The following is a 12,486-nucleotide window of genomic DNA, read 5'->3' as shown; positions in this document are numbered from 1 at the left end:
CCATTTCACATTTATTTACACAATTTACTTATTTCACCTCTAAAGGGTACAGATAGTACTTATTATAGCTTGGATTGCAGTATAATTTGACCACATAAAGACAGGTATTTGACTCCTGGAATAGTGGATGATCAACATTTAACATGACAAATCCCTGTTAAGAGCATAAGAAGCTCTGCTGAGCATGTCTCTGAACATCAGAGTTATTACATCACACATTTTTCCATTGTTTGACTTCCCAAATCTCAGACAGAGGCCTTACTGATTTTACTTGAGAACTTCCCCCACCACTGTTAGTTTCTTGTGCTTTCTCTGCCCACTGGATGTTGATCAAACAGTGACTTTTATTTTACTACATATGTGGGAGCTATTCAGCCTAGAGCTGCTTCTATGGCTGTCATTCAGTGAAGGTCCATAGGCCTCCTGGGCAAATGTGCCAGATCCAAGCTCCTTTTCCAAGAAAAAAAATCCTGCCTCACTCAAAAGTGGCCTTAACATAAATTGGCTTCAAAACTACATTCTTCCTGGAAAGAAGTCCAGAGACACATGTTTTTTCTGTCAATAGAACAATGCAATCAAAGATGTATCCCTTCTAAAGCTGTAATAAAAATGATTCTTGGCATAGATGTGGAGGAAATGATGTGAAAGTAGTATCTGTAAAAAACATGAGAAGTTGCCATTTTAAACTTTAAGAATTTGAAGGAAATTTAGTGGTCATCTGGATCACTGGTTGACTGAAACTTGGTAAAATAAAGAAAAAAAAGGATTCATTTCAAGAATTAGTTTCCAAAAAAAAAAAAAAAAAGAATTAGTTTCCTTCAGCCGCGGCAGCCATTGAGGAGCAGCAGCCATGGCTCTGCGCTACCCCATGGCCGTGGGCCTCAACAAGGGCCACAAGGTGACGAAGAACGTCAGCAAGCCGAGGCACAGCAGCCGCCGCGGGCGCCTCACCAAAAACACCAAGTTTGTGCGGGACATGATCCGAGAGGTGTGCGGTTTTGCCCCCTATGAGCTGCGTGCCATGGAGCTGCTCAAGGTCTCTAAGGACAAGCGGGCCCTGAAGTTCATCACGAAAAGGGTGGGGACACACATCCGAGCCAAGAGGAAGAGAGGAGCTGAGCAACGTCCTTGCAGCCATGAGGAAGGCAGCAGCCAAGAAGGACTGAGCCCCACCCTCTGTGTGTGTAATAAAACCTTTTCGGTAGAAAAAAAAAAAAGAATTAGTTTTAGTTGAATAAGACATGGAGAAACAGTCCTCTAGAGGAATTATGTAACACCCAAGAAGTACTCACCACAAAATCAAATTCCGCCCTCTAAAGATCCAGCAGGGGTCCACAGCCAGTGTAATATTGAGGAGGAAAAATGTACTGAAAATAGGAGACGGGATCCTTTTATAATCTACAACAGGGGTCAGATAGTAGATATTTTCAGATTTGCAGACGAAAGGGTTTCTGTTGCAACAACTCAACTTTGGTGTTACAGCATGAAAGAAGCCACAGACAATACAAAAATTAATGGGTGTGGCTGTGTTCCAGAAAAACTTTACTTACAAAAACAGACAAAAGAAGGAATTTGTCCCACAGGTTGCAGATTGTTGACTCCTGCTCTACAGGAAATACATAATTTTGGTTTTGCTGACTAGACAGATAAGAGAAGTAAGTATTTGATATAAGATTATCAACTATCCATTTTTACATAGCTCTGCGTTTTAACTGTGTGTCCTGTCTTCCTTTTTTTTGCATGAACATATCTTTTTTTATGAAAAAATGGTGAAACAAATAGGAAAATTTTGTTTAGAATTTTATATATATAAAAGACTTACTATACACTAAACAAATTTTTATAATTGTATAAGTTTATAAAATTTATAATTTTAATACATAATACATACGATAATGTCACATATATATTGAATAAAATTTTGCCACTTGGTGTCATCATTGTTTTATTAAAATGTATATACACATTAAATAAGATTTTATAATTTTAATGCATATATGTTATATATACATTAAACACAATTTTGCCATTTGCTTTCAGTTTTATTTCATTAAAAAAGATATGTTAATGCAAAAAGAGAAGACATCTATTTAGGATAAAGACAGTGCTATATAAAAATGGATAGTTGTTATATATATATATATATATATGTATAGGACATATACATACATATATATATATATACATACACATATCCTATTGGTTCCCTTTCTCTGGAGAACCCTGACTAATACACTGGTCTATGAATAAAATACTATGGTATCCATCATTAGTGCTTCCTTTCACTTTCATAAGTGCCAGAGTTCACTTAGGTAGCATTCCTGATAAGAGATTACGCAGTCTTTATTACTATTCCAGTAATAGGGAGTTTACTACCTAATACGGTTTCAATTCTAATTTACAATAGCTCTCATTATTGGAAATTGTTCCAGAAATCTTGGCCATTTTGAGATTAACATCATTCTATAACAGGAAGCACATGAACCATCATTTCTTTTTTCTTTTTCTTTTTTAACATTTAGCACATCTTTTTTTTTTTAAATTAAATTTATTGGGGTGACAATTGTTAGCAAATTTACATAGATTTCAGGTGTACAATTCTGTATCACGTCGTCTATAAATCCCATTGTGTGTTCACCACCCAGAGTCAGTTCTCCTTCCATCACCATATATTTGATCCCCCTTACCCTCATCACCCATCCCCCACTCCCTTACCTTCTGGTAACCACTAAACTATTGTCTGTGTCTATGAGTTTTTGTTTCTCATTTGTTTGTCTTGTTCTTTTGTTGTTTTTGGTTTATATACCACATATCAGTGAAATCATAGGGTTCTCTGCTTTTTCTGTCTGACTTATTTCACTTAGCATTATACTCTCAAGATCCATCCATGTTGTCACAAATGCTCCTATATCATCTTTCCTTAATGCCGAATAGTATTCCATTGTGTATATGCACCACAACTTCTTTATCCAGTCATCTATCGAAGGACATTTTGGTTGTTTCCATGTCTTGGCCACCGTAAACAAAGCTGCAATGAACATTGGAGTACACGTGTCTCTATAGAGAATAGCACATCTTTATTAGCCAACATTTAAGCTGTTCAGAGACACTGCCAGTCAGCTTATAGAGATGCTATAGTTATTAACCCACTGATTTCCTTTACATCATTGTCCCTTTTCCTTCTATTGAGGGAAAACACACACAGACAGGGATTGAAAGCAATGCTTTCAAGGCTTTCTGGAGATGTTCTCACAGCATAGAAGCCCACTGTCAAACTCCTCATCTTGGATAAATTTCTTTATAACACCTGTGTATTTACCCATGGACGTAACCAACTCAAATTTGATGATGAACCATCATTTCTAATTCTATTATCGGTACCTCGATGTAGGCAGTACTGCACACCGTATATGCTTTTAGTGATGGTTAATAGCTTGAGCTTTGGGGTCTATCAAAACTGATTGTGAATTCTGACTCTGAAACACACTACCTGTAGTCCTTGGGAAAATTACTAAATGCTGAGTCCCAGTTTCTTTAGGTTATAAATGCAAATAATACCACCTAAAATATAGGGACATTCTTGCCTTTTAATTATGAAAATGAATATGAGTTACCTGGCAGATAATAAGGGCTGCCAAAAGGGTACTGCTGATAACATTACTGTTGCCACTGGTATTAGAAGGAGATCAAATCATTACCCAAAGTCACCAGAAACATATTTCAGGTTTTATCATTCATTCAACAATATTTTTAGGCACCTACCGCATTGCAAGCACAAAGAAGATAAGGACAGAAGTGGATGCAGCTCTGTGCATCTTGTACCCCAGCAGAGATAAAAGATGGTATTGTGTATACCCCCATGAATCCTCAACAAAAGCGCGTCATGGTCAGTGGGTTTGTTAAGTCTCAGGAGTCTTTTGCCCATGTCTGAATACTTCCAGAATAATAATATGTACTCCTATAGCAATCACAGAGCTACATACTACCCTTTTCAACATTCATGATAGGGAATCAATGATACCAATACTGTCTTCTGACTGTGGACTGTTCACACAATTCCTCTTCTGATTTTCTACTGAATATATATATATATATATATATATATATATATATATATATATATACACACACACATATATGTATATATATGTTGATATATATATACACCCTCCCTTGTATTTGGAGAATAGGCTGACACTATATACTATTTAGTAGGTTCGCATCACCTTTCAAGTGTAGATTTCAAATTTTTGGATGTTTTTAGAGACAAATGAAAGAATAAAATAATGAAATTGAAAGGCAGTGTATAAGAAAACGGATGCTGAAAGACAATCTGAATTGCATCTATTAATCCAGGCATGTTTGATGTTTAGTCTAGACACCATGATTAAAGATGATTATGTCAGGGCCTTAACAAGCTCAACGTGTGTCTTTCTTTGCTTTGGTGGAGTTTGGAGAAATCATATTCTAGTCAACCCCCTTACATCTGATTACTTCACCATCTGTAGGAAGAAATCCTAGAAAGGAGAAATTTGCATACTGAAGCTTAGTAAAGGTTGAGATCCAATTCCATTACCTAACTACCTAAGTCAGAATTTTAATTCCACTTTAACCCTTTCAGATGACAGCATTGGACTGTGCATGAACTCCAGGTATTATAAGCAACATAGGAGAGATTCAATACAAATTTAAGAATCCAACAAATTCATCAAGCATGCCATAAAAAACTTTTAATTCTCTTTTTCTGGTTGATAGGCTCAAATTGTATTGGATTATTTTTCTTATTCACAATGAGCCAGTATACCTATTACTGCACAAATCAGATTCAACAGATGTGTAGATAGAAAAAAAAAATTTTTTTTTTCTCTTAATTATCTGGAAACTACACCAAATCACTTTCTTCCTTCTTCCTGATCTGTGGATCCAACATATGGTCTGTAACATTTCAGAATGGTGATAGGAGCAACTGGCAATATGTGATGGCTGCAGAGCAAGAGAACACCTGGGAAGAGAAAGGCTGGCTTTTTTGAAGACTGCACCTCCTGTTACAGAAAGCAAGAAAAGAAAAAGAATAGTGATTCCTTTGAGCAATAAACCTCCGGGTGACATTTCCAGGCTGGTGCCAGTCAGAGCAACAAATGCCTGGGTTGATGAACTGGGCATGAAGCACACAAAATTTCAGGGCAAAGCAGTGGAACAGACTAAGAGACAGAGCACATGATCAAAAAGAGGAGACTAGAAGCTTTTCTGAAAGAGATGAACTGAGAAACTTTGTGTCCCTCATAAATGATAGGAATGTTCCAATGAAAGAGCTGAGGACAGAGAGCTTGTGAGCAGCACACAACACACTCCTGAGAGTTTCTAGCTCCTTCTGCACTCTGCATTGGTCAGACAGCAGGCTCTACCTTCTGGGTTGGAGAACAAAAGTTAAAGGAGAAGGGATATCACTTTTACAATTGCAATTATTTCTGTTTTGTTTTATGATCTATTGGAGTTTAAATGCTCTGGAATTACAATTGCTAATGATCCTTTTAACATAAACACTTTTGTGAAATTAAAAAAAAAAATCATCCTTTAATTTGGAGGAGGCAGCGCAGATGAACAAAATGGGCCACGTATTGATAATTGTTGAAGCCCAATGATAGAAACAGTGGGTGTGCAATATTATTCCCTTTCTCTTAAAAAAGAATCCCTGTCTTTAACCTTACGTTAAAGTTGAGCAAACATCCTATTTCTCTTCTCTCTGTCACCACGAAATTTCTTGAAACAGACAAGCTTTCTCCACTTGTTCTGTACCCCACCTCCTACATTCGTTATTTAACCCACAGAGTTGGGTTCTGTGTCCCACAGTGTCACCGCTTTTATCAACATCAAAATATATCTCCATATTGTCAAACACAATACATTTCTGTATGTATTCTACCACTCATTACATTTCAATTCATTAGATCTCTTTCTAATTATTACAACAACTTCCTTTCTGAACTTTATCCTTCTATGTCTTCATCTCTCATACTAACTCTCTTCTTAAGTCTCCTTTGCTCTCTTGTTTTCCAAATCCTCAGACCTTGATCGTCGACCTTCTTGTGTCTCTCTACTTTGCCTCCATCGCACAGACTTACACTCATGACAAGTCATTTCTAGTTCTGGCCATTTCCTTGAGATCGGGCCTCATATATCCAATTATCCACCGACGTTTCAATTTGGATGTCTAAAATGCCTTATAACTTAACATGGCCAAAATAGAAATTTTGATTCTCTCCTGGTTTGCCTCGTCTCATTTAACAACATGCCCATTCTCCAAGTTGATAAAACCAGAAAACGAAAAGGTAGTCCCCATCTTCCCTCTCTCAGAGTCTTTCGGTTTTACCTGTATAACACGAGATTCACCCACTTTTCTTCATCTCCACTGCCATCACCCTTGTTAAAATGAACATTGTCTCTCACCTTATCTGTTACAGTGGTCTCCTAAATGGTCTCTCTGCGTCTGCTCCAGGGTTCTTGCAACCCATTTTCCACACAGCACCAAAAACTTCTTCTATATACTAAAATCAAATAATGGCACTCCTGTGCTCAAAACCTCCCCCTAGCTTCCTTTTCCATTTAGAGGAAAAAAACAAAAAATCTGATCTCCTCACCATGGACCACAATCCCTAGTTGCTCTGACCACCTTTAGCTAATCTCTAACCTCATCTTAAGTCACTCTCTTTGCCTTTTATCAGCTGTTCCAGGCTCACTGATGTCCATTTTGGGGCATGACGACTTCTTTCCTGCCTTCAAGCATTTACAAATGCTGGGCTCTCCACTAACAAGCAGCCTACACAGCAATCTCCTTTTCTTCAACTTCATGGCTCATTTTAGATGATAAGGTGTCAAAAACGCCTTATTGTCATATTCACAGCCTTTAGTTAATGTGTAATTGTTTCCTTCTTCATCTAATTCTCTTCCAACAAGATTGTAAACCCCTTGAAGGTAGTAGCTGTATTTGTTCCTCTTACATTTGTATACCCAACGTTTAGCAAGCTGTCTGACACATATGAGTTCAACTGATGATTTTTGAAGAAAATAAATATTTATAACGTAACTATGACATAATGAGTTAGGCATTTGTTTTTACTTAAGCAACCTGTAAACCAGGCCGAACACTTTAAACCCCAGATGTATTTGTACTCTGATGAAATTAAGAGTTGTCAAGCTTTTTCAACACATGGAAAATATGCCCTAAAATTTACCCTTGCAATAAGATTTATTAATCACCCCAGACAGCCCAATCTAGTGGAAATAGTCAGGTGGTACTTAAGAAGAATTGTTGATTTTCTCATTTGTTGCCTGCTGATCACTTTTCAGTCAGCTGCTACCTTTACTATGTTTGATAATTTCAGAAGTACCGACTAAGGCTTTATTTGAAAGGTAAACATTCATTTATACCTATCACATTTTAATAAACAAATCTATAGCTTAAGTTTCTATATTAAATAAATAGAAATGCTTATACAACTTTCCAAAAAATGAATTAAATGCTTCCCCCAGATCCAGCAGGCCTCTACTGCGTCAAACACAGGGTTGCGAAGACATTTTATCTTTACAGATGTGTGTTCAAAATCTATAATTATTCCTTGTCATGTCATAAAAGGAAAAAATGGAATATACTTCCATGAAATACCCTGTTCTAATCAACTCCACTGAGAGTCTTGCTCCTAGGGTTCTCGCCTTCTCTTCGGCTGGTTCTTTTGTCCTGTAATTGAATTGAATTTGCTCCTCGCCCCATTCCTTCTAGACAGCTTCTCATTTGAGAGCTCAGAAGATGTATTACACTAATATATCGTCAGAATGACAATGCTATGATGATACATGGGTACAATACATCTTCAGAGCCCCAGCACTGTCCAGAAACAATACAGCCAGTACTGGATTAAATTCAAACCTAATGCAAAAGGAAACATTTAAAAAAAAATTGGCTAACAAGGTGGTGACAAAAACAAAACAAAACAAAAAACCAAAAAAAAAAAAAGCCCACCCTTAATAAAAAGTTAGTTGAATGTACTTCATAATCCTGTATACTTTAAAGACAAGTTTTCAAGACTGTAGCATAGCTTATTATAAATTTGTAAATTATTGCAAGACTATTCTCTATACATTTCTGAAGATTACAACGAAACATAGCCTTAGTTAGAAAAACATACACAATAAATCTAGTTTCTTACGCCTCAGTCTCTCTGGCAAAGTGTATATACAACGTTTATATGCAGTAAATGTTGCATTTTGACCTTTTTGTCAGTTTGGTAAAATTAGTGTCAACATTTCAGGAGACATTTTCATTATGTATTATACTAGGAGACATTTCATGAATGTTGAACCTCTTCCCTTAGGACAAAATTCCCTTGGTAACATTTTCATAAAAAGTGAAAGCCCTGTCTTCTGATAGAAAAATATTCCATAATTTTTTGAAACTTCTAACAGGCTCAAATTGGGTTGCATAGTAAACTAGGATTAGATAATTTATAGATAGTAATAAGAAAAACACTAACAAAAACAACAACAAACAGGATAACAGGGCACTGTTATTCATGGCATGCTGGTCACAGTGTCTCTTGTATCCTTCAGCTTGGCTGTGTTTGGGGTAGTACTAACCATACAGAAGTCTAGAGTTACTTGCTCATTTATTATGAGGGCAACCCCGAAGTACTATATAGCTGTTTGAAAGACGCTTTTATTTGTTCTTTATTTTTATAGCGTTCTTTCTACAGCACAGAATAAAACAAAACAAAACAAAACAAAGCCCAAATGTATCCCTCTTCAGATACATTGTGTGTCTTGTCCTCCCCTCTCATCACCCACCCTTTATTAGAATCCTAATAAATAATTCAAGCTTTTGTTTCTAGAAGTCATTCTGGTAGTCTGCTCAGTAAACAATTCCTTTTCTACTTTCTATGTAGAGAGAACTAAATACAAAATAACAACTCACTAGTTCAGAACTGCCATCGTTATATTGCATTTGTCTGATTTTAATCACACAAGAACACAGTATTTATCATTGCCATCCTTTATTATCTGTCCTCAAGCAACTTCCACGTAAAGATGAACTGGAAAATAAATTTTAATAATAGCTAAGCATTTGGAGCTTTTAACGCTAGCTGAGTAGTCTTTAAAATGCTTTACCTGTACTATCTCCTTTATGTTCATAGCTCTGTGATATTATCACCATCTTCATTTAGTGGGTGAAGAAACTGAGGCACAGAGTAAGAAATTTGCCCAGGTTAACACACACAGTGAATGGTAGGGCATGGATTTGAAACCATTTAACTTAAGTATTAACCATGTCCTTTTAAGCACTATGCAAAATTTCCTTATTTATTAAGAGTTTGCTCAATATAAAAATGTTACTAGCATTTTCTACAACTTCTTTGGTAAATAATCTATTCACAAAGATTATAACTGAAAATAATTATTGGTGATATTATTTTTTAAATGCTAATCAGTAATGTAAGTGTATTGATCATGCAAAGAATTTATTGTATTCTAAAATATTGTGTCATTTAACACTTATTTATTGAGCACCTGCTATGTAGCTATATTTGTCTGAATTATGGATCTTAAAGAGCAGACAAAAAGAGGAATAAGTATTTATCATAGTTTTATTGATCTATAATCCAAGATTACTAAAATCATTCTAATTTTCCACTAGTGGTAATTATTCCTAATTTTGGTCAAGTTAATTATGAAAAATATAGTTTGAATACAAGGTGGATTATAATTAAAATTCAATAGCAATATGTCCATTTTGAGTGAAGAAAAATGAATACAGTACTCCTTTACACTAGAGGTCATAACTCCTCCACTAATAATGCATTGCAAGCCAAACATATGCTCATGTCTATAATTGTCAAGGACGTGAGCATATGTTGATCTTTTGAGGGTTAATCTTTTAAAAAAACATAATTAACACATTTTATTTTCCTTACATATATATGTGTATATATATAAGCGCATAAGTATATATGGAGGGTGCCAAAAAATGTACGCAAGTGGACACTTTGGTCAATATTGCTCAAGCAGTAGTTTGCCATAATCAGAAGTATCTGGACGCTGATGGTAAAAACTTTGAGCACCTCTTATAATTGCAGAAGTAAAACGTGACTTGTATTCATCTTTTGTTATCGGTATATATTATTACAATTTTAAGTATTTTCCTTTCTTAAAAATGTGTATACATTTTTTGGCACCCTCTGTATATGTGTGTGTGTATATGTATGTTTGTTTGTTTATTTATTAATAATCCAGTAACAGCACTTAAATTCCAGCAGGACTTGTGTACAAATATAGCGTTGATGGACATGATCTTAAATTTATTGGGAAGTAAAACCAAGTTGTAGCTTCACTCACTGCCCAGGTTTAAATAATTGCTGGGTTCAAATGAACATCATGCTCTTTTCCTCATGACTGTGATACATGAAGGTATAATATTTCACCTGTAAACTACTGACTATATTTTAACCTAACATATGTTAGAAAAATATCTGGGACATACTTAGTATTTAATAAATAATACTTAATGTAAATATTATTTAGGCTCATTTTTTACATGCACAGTACCTCCTGGTACACTTTCTGGATCCTTTCTGGATCCATTTCAATATTATGAATGGAATTTTTACACATGTAGTTCCACCCACCTCAGTATAAATAAGCATGAAGTTTACAACCAGAGTAAAAGATGCATTTTCCAACATAACTTGTAAACACGCCTCCAACTTGTTTGGATACAATGATTTATGTAAAACCTTTCCCTAATATAGGTAACATGATATTGAAATCACTCAGGGAAAAATCTCTACAAAAATCTAATTCCTAATATATAAACATCCTGATGCCAACTTTTAAACCCTACTTCAGTCCACCATGGGAAGAGAAAATCTAGACTCTTATTTTTTTCTAATGCCTTAGCTCTCTCAGAAAATGAAGATCCAACAAGGGGATGGGCAGTGGGAATCTATTATGAAATGTTTTGACATGCTTGATGGGTTCCTGTTTCTGCTTTATATGGATAGGCACTTTCAGCTGAGAATAATGGATTATTTCTTATATTGATTCATCATATCCCCAAGTGCATTGTTTAGCCTTAGATGTATCTTAAAATACTGAAAATTATCTTGCTTCCTATAGTCAAATAGCGGGTATTAGCAGTTTTGAATATAAACAATTTCACATAGCCCACCACTAGCTAGATAGAAGTAGAGCAGACTTTGGAAACAGACACAAGAAATTAAATTACTATAAAGAAAACTTTTAGAACAAAGAGGCAATTTTAACTTCATATATAAATTATTGGTGTGTAATCTTATGGTAAAAGTTTAACTTGCTATCATTATGTAGATTCATTTATTATATAAATATTCATTATATAAAACAATTATGGAAATTCACAGAAGCTTTACATAGAGTGCAACTATACAAAGGAAGTAGAACCATAGCTTGTAATCTGGAGATCTGGTATTATCGAAATGTCATCAGCATGAATTGCTGGTTTTACTGATTTTTTTTACTTCCTAACATTAAAGAGCTAAATGCAGTGTCAAGATTGTAAACCTGAAAAAATAAAAGACTCAAAGAATTAGTGTTAGGGCGACAGGCTGCCAGCTTGCAAGGAGCACCCACACAGCCTCTTCATCGTCTCACCCTTGGTGTTGGCCCAGCACTCAAGTATTCCGAAGGAAACTTTCTTTCACAAAAGAAGGATGATAATAGAATCAAGTTCACTAATAGAAAGTAATACTTTTTAGTTTGTACCTGGAATGATTTGAACTATTACCAGAATTATTTTAAACAGTATCTTTCAGCAGTGTAGATGGATTTTAGATAATAATTTTCATTTTTACAGTCTTCTATTTTTTTCTCTGATGATTGCTAATTAACCTTTTCTGTTTTAAGATTGTATTTAATTCTCCTTAAAGGTTATGGAAGCTTTAATGTGCTACCATTAAACCTGTATGACTTGCAGCTGGAAAACAAAATTTAAAACCCAAACCTTTTTTAAAATATCTAATGCAGGGGTCAATGAACTTCCTCTTCAAGGACCAAATAGTAAACAGTTTAGATTTTGTGGGTCATATGATTTCTATTGTAACTACTCAACTCTACCATTGTAATATGAAAGCAGCCATAGACAGTATGTGAAGGAATTAGTGTAGCTGTGTTCCAACAACAACAACAACAACAACAACAACAACAATTCCATTTATGAAAATAGACAGTAGGCCAGGTTGGCCCACAAGTCTTAGTTGTGAACCCATAGTCTAATGAATACTTGACATTGGTTACTCTGTTTCTCCTGAAACAGTTCTCATTTAATAATCTCAAAATCCTTAAAAATCTCTTAGTATGGAAATTTTTTTTTATTATTTTTGATTGATAATTCATCTTATTTAACTTATAGCTGAGGTAAACCCAGAGCAATACTTATGGTAAACATGGAAAATACTGCTTTTT

At 35.2% G+C, this 12,486-nt stretch overlaps 1 protein-coding gene and 1 pseudogene across 2 annotated transcripts in view; one reads left to right on the top strand and one right to left on the bottom strand.

The window, feature by feature from the left end:
* Positions 1 to 12,486, bottom strand: part of NEGR1 (neuronal growth regulator 1) — an 845,668-nt gene that overhangs the window by 323,804 nt on the left and 509,378 nt on the right. The window lies entirely within an intron of this gene.
* On the top strand, positions 851 to 1,166 carry LOC308500727 (large ribosomal subunit protein eL36-like; annotated as a pseudogene). Its single transcript has one exon. The product of its transcript is annotated as a large ribosomal subunit protein eL36-like (transcript).

Source organism: Rhinolophus hipposideros (genome assembly GCF_964194185.1).
Source record: "Rhinolophus hipposideros genome assembly, chromosome: 8".
Lineage (NCBI taxonomy): Eukaryota > Metazoa > Chordata > Mammalia > Chiroptera > Rhinolophidae > Rhinolophus > Rhinolophus hipposideros.
This window is presented reverse-complemented; position numbering and strand designations above follow the sequence as displayed.